Here is a 5,267-nt window from a genome sequence, read left to right on the forward strand (position 1 = left end):
GTCTGCCCTTTGCCCTCCGCCTTCTGGTCTAAGCAGAGCCACTAGGGTTGGTCAGCCCTGTCTCCCTGGAAGGTGGCTCTATGGATCTGATGAATGGTTGGGCTCCCTCAGACTATAAGCATGCAACTCAATGAGGCCTCCCCTCCTCAGGACAACTGAGCAGAGGCCGAGGGTCACCACCAGAGGGTGTCTTTCACCCCCCTCTCCCTCCACTGCCCCCTCCGGTTCCCAGTGTAAGGCCCATCCTCTCCTCTAAATAATGTTGAAGGGATATTTAAAGAATTCAAGTTTGAAGGGAGCTCAATAACTGGCCTACATTGGATTCCTAAATGTCTCGGTGAGGTCCTGCCTCCCCACTTCCATCAGCATATCAGCCTGAATTTGTTTGTCAGACTGTCCAGTTGGCATATTTCCCCCGACGGAAGTCAGGATATTGGAATGAGGGAAATGATTTGCAGCTCTGGGCATTGGAAAGAATGGACGGGCCCAGAGCAGAGTGGAGAAGGGTCTGGAAAAGAGGTATGTGGGGCCACAGAGAGAGGGGCCAGTTATGCAGGCAACAAGGACACTTCTGCTGGGGGGGGGATGTGATCTGAATTCCCAGGGCAGTGTGAAGGAGGCAGCTGGACTCACTGCCCACACTGATCCTTACTTCCCAGGACAGGACAGGCAGAGTTTCAGGACAGCAGCACTGAGGGAGGGAAACAAGGACGGGATAGGTGTGACCTTAGAGGTCTGTCCTCAGGTTCTTAGGTTGAAGACCTCGGAGACTGAGGCAGTCATGGAGGTTGTCTTAGTTTCCTAGTGTTGCAGTAACACAAATACCACGAGTGGGTTACTTTAAAGAACTGGAGTTTGTTTTCCCACAGTTCAGAGGCCAGAAGTGCCAATTCAGGACACTGGCTAGAAGGGAAGGCTCTTTCTGTTGACCCTGGGGGAAGAGCCTTGTCTCAGCTTCTATAGCCCTGGCATTCCTCGGTTCCTTGGCAATCTTCACATGGCATCTGTCTTCCCCAGTATGTGCTTGCTTCTGTGTCTAATCTGGTCTTTTTATAATTCAGAACTGATTAGATTTAGGGCACACCCAACACTGATACCGTCTCATTAATGTAACAAAGAAAACCCTATTCCCAACCAAGATTCTATCCACAAATATGGGGGTTAGGGTTCCAATACATATTTTAAGGGACACAATTCAATCTGTAACAGAGGTCAAGAAGCATCTGCCTCTGAGGACCTCCACTCCAGAGTCATCGAGTCAGAATCAGGTGCCAGTGTGAGCCTGCTGTCCTCTCAGCTTCCCCTGTCCAGCTCTCACTGATCTTCCCCTCTTCTCTGGCAGGAACTGATGCTCTTGGCCATGACGCTCCCCCAACTGCTGTCTGCTCGGGCCCAGCCTGTGTGACTGTACCATCACTGCTCCAGCTGTTTCGTGTAAGTATAAGGCACAGGTCACCCTCCTCCCCACAGGAGGCGTCTGGTACCTGGGTAAGGAAGGGAGTTCTAGAAAATCATGGTCAGAGAGCAGGCCCCCAGGAGTCTTTAGCTGGCAACAGGTTTGGTCTCTTTGGCTGTCCCCAGTGGCAGAGTTGGCCACCACTGAATCATTCTGTCTCAGATCTGCTAGGCCTTAGGAAGGGTCATAAGGACCTCTTTCTCCTGTCCTGGGGAAGCTAACTGAGAGGCAGCGGGTATGATGAAACGTCCACAGCACTGGCCCTTGACTCCTGACTCAGACACTTACTATTGTGTGACTTTAGGCAAATCACTTAATGAGTCTGGCTTCCCCTTCTTCCTGGTAGAGTTTTGAAAGGCTCAGGGGAAGAGTATTATCTTTTGGGGAATAACAAATTACCACAAATTTAGCAGCTTAAAACAACACTCATTGATTATCTCACAGTTCCTGTGGGTCAGGGATCCAGACATGGCTTAGCTGGGTCTGTTGCTTCAGGGTCTGTCATGAGGCTATGATCAAGGTATTGGCTGGCACTGTGATTTCATCTGAAAGTTCAGCTGGGGAAGGATTTGCTTCCACTCTTGCTTACGTGATTGTTGACAGGATTCAGTTTCTTTTGTGTTGTTGGACTGACGTCCTCAGCTCCAGCTGGCTGTTAGCTGGAAGCCACCCTCAGTCTCTTGCCATGTGGACTTCCGCAATATGGCAACTCACTTCATCAAAGTCAGCAAGGGAAGTCAGAATCTTAGGTTATCTATTCACAGCAGTGACATTCCATCATCTTTGCTCTATTCTATTGGTTAATTAGAAGCAAGTCACAGGTCCCACCCCCATTTAAGGGGAGGGGATTATACAAGGGCATGAATACCAGGAGGTGGGGCTCATTTGGGGTCATCTTAGAGTCTGCCAACCACAGGAGATAATACAAGAGGAAGCACTTTGTAAACTGGAGAGTGTTGTTTAGGTTTCCAGGAGTTATTGTCATCGTTTATATCTAGTTGCAAAGAGAAAATGGGCTCACCTGAAATAATAGAGAGCCACTGGATGTGTCACATTGTACCATGAATACTGGATCTTCAGGGAAACTAGCTGGAACCTGGCTAGTTCATTTCACACCCTTTACATGTGCTTTCCTAGCTTATGACTTTAAGATTAGACTTAAGTAACCATGACTTGTCCATTTTTCCCATGAATAACCATATTTGTAGGGCCTTTTACAGTTTACAAAGGGCCTTCACACACATGAATCTCATGTTTTCTTCACAATCATCCCTGTGAGCTGAGTTTTTTTGTTAATCTCTGTTCTATAAGTGAGGAAACAGAGAAAGAGGTCAGTTACCGAGATGGGGTGGCTGCTAAATGGCACAGTTGGGCCTCGAACCTGGGCCTCAGACCCCTGCTCTGCCTGCACTGCAATGCTACCCAGCTGCTGGCCGCTACTGCTATACAGCCTCGATGGTACTGAAAGAGGGGAGGCCAGGCCTGTATAGGGGGCAGGGAGGAGGGAGGACACTGTTTTCATCCGGCTTCTCCATAATTCTTGTCTCCTAAAACAGGCTGGGCACGTCCCAGGGGACTAGGCCAAGACCTTCAGTAGCATGGGTCACTGCTCTCTGCCCAGCTTCAGGTCATTCCTTAGGCCTTTCTGTCCCTTAAGCAGCCTTCAGTGTTGAGCATGCAGGGAAATGGGGATTGTAGTGAAACTAATTTCTGGCAGTGGCTCTCAGCTCTGCCTCCAGACTGAGGTTCATCTCCCCATCCCCCTCCCCCACCCCGCCACAAAATAGTTCAGTGAGTCCCTGAAGAATGGACCACCGTGCATCTGGGCAAAGTCAGATTGGTCTAAAACAGTGGTGCCCAAGTCTACAGATGAGATGTGAGCTGAGAGATACAACGTGCTGCCCCCTGGTGGTAGATTATATTCATAACTACCATGCCTGTGAAAGAAAAGCTATACAGTGAAAGGATTGCCAAATTTTTATTAAGAACCTACTGTATGCCAGGCAGAGCCCTGGTGGCGTAGTGGTTAAAAGCTTAGCTGATGACCAAAGGTTGGCAGTTCAGATCCACTAGCCGCCCTTTGGAAACCTTGTGGGGCAGTTCTGATTTGTCCTGTAGGGTCTCCGTAAGTTGGAATTGACTCGACGGCAGTGAGCTTTTTTGTGGGTATGCCAGGCACTGTGCATAATGCTCAGGGTTGAGAGGAGTAGGAAGCAGTATAATACATAACCCCTGATCCCAAAAGACTTGTAATTTAGTTGAGGAGTGAAGATATTTCCACAAGAAAAGCTGACTTGGATCCCAGGACAGGATTTGAAACATGGAAAGGCATTGCAGTAGGGGTCCAGAGATGAGAGACAGCACCGGGGGACGGGGCAGTCAGGGAGGGCTTCTCAAAGGAAGGTTGGGGGAAGCCAAAGAATAATTTGAGGAATTTAAAGTCCAGTCAACTAGGGCAATAATGATGAAACCCAAGACAACCCAATGCCCTATACAACAGTGCTTCTCAAGCTCAAATGTGCAAATTAATCTTAAATCCGCTGAAATACAGATTCTGATTTAGTGGGTCTGGGTAGGGCCTGAGATTCTGTATTTTAATAAGCTCCCAGGTGAGGCCCAAGCTGCTGGTCCACAGACAGCTCTGTGAGTAGCCCAAGTACCGCACCTTCGAATGGATTAGAGAAGTGCCGCTGGGTAGGCACAGCCCTCTGTGCAGTCGGTGAGCAGATGGTAACTCTGGGTGAAGGAGTGCGGGTGGAGTTCCAGCCCCTATTGCCCTTTGGATAACGAACTACCTGCAAAGCCCTACATAGCAGTTCTGGTGGAACCGCTAGCAGAGGCAGGGGGCCCATTTGGAGAACAGGGCTATGACTTTAGCCTGTCCTAGTTAAGTGGAGATGACAGTGTGACATACAAGTGAGATGTCTATCTGCTAGCAGTTGGAGACATAGCTGAAGTCCCAGATTTGGGATTCATAGGCTCTTTGAGGATATACCACAATGTGAGGAGAGCAAGATGAGGGTAGTGTTGAGCTTAGGGAATAATCTAACCCTTGGGTCTTTTTCAGGGTAACATTATTCTTACAACATCTCTGTCACTTTTGTTGTCTTGCAGGTCACCCGTTCCCTTTACTGAACGTAAGTGCTCATGGTCACTTCTCAGGACTCCAAGACTCTTCCTCACCCTCCTGTTCCCTCAGCACAGACAGCCTTAGTCCTGGGAGGCTCCAAAATAACCATTCACTAACCTGATAGGAGAGTCTGCCCAAGACCAGAACAGCCTCACACCCAGAGCCTGCTTCTGTCCCATTATTTCAGCCCCGTCAGTCAAGACAGGTCTCCCCAGCCTCCCTGCAGGAGATAGCCTGGCAGGAACCAGACACTGCCCACCAGCGTCCTCCAGACTTGCCTTGCTACGACAGTTTGAAGGACAGGAGAGACACTCCCAAAAGGAGCATGCATTGGGCCAGGGCAGAACCAGGTAGAAATTTCAATATTTTGGCCTTGTCTCCAGCCAGTTCCAAGGACTCAGGGACCATTGGTGTTTGTGCTCAGAAGGGCAGTGATTAAGAGCATGGCCTTTGGGATGAAACAGCTGAGTGGAATCCTAGCCAATCAATCTAAGCCTCAGTTTCCTCATGTGTAAAATAAGGATAATTAATATCTATCCCTAAAGGTTGTGGAAACCCTGGTGGCGTAGTGGTTAAGAGCTATGGCTGCTGACCAAAAAGTTGGCAGTTCAGATCCACCAGGCACTCCTTGGAAACTCGATGGGGCAGTTCTACTCTGTCCTATAGGGTCACTATGAGTCG

General features: G+C 49.1%; 1 protein-coding gene across 1 annotated transcript in view; it reads left to right on the forward strand.

The window, feature by feature from the left end:
* Positions 1–1,342: 1,342 nt before the first annotated feature.
* LOC101354063 (protein FAM163A) overlaps positions 1,343–5,267 on the forward strand; it is a 5,894-nt gene continuing 1,969 nt past the window's right edge. The window contains exons 1-2 of the mRNA XM_004372873.1: positions 1,343–1,434; positions 4,571–4,593. The gene's annotated coding sequence lies outside the window, so the exon portion shown is untranslated. The remainder of the gene's footprint in view (positions 1,435–4,570; positions 4,594–5,267) is intronic.

The sequence above is a fragment of the Trichechus manatus genome, unplaced genomic scaffold (assembly GCF_000243295.1).
Source record: "Trichechus manatus latirostris isolate Lorelei unplaced genomic scaffold, TriManLat1.0 scaffold00021, whole genome shotgun sequence".
In the NCBI taxonomy this organism is placed as follows: Eukaryota; Metazoa; Chordata; class Mammalia; order Sirenia; family Trichechidae; genus Trichechus; species Trichechus manatus.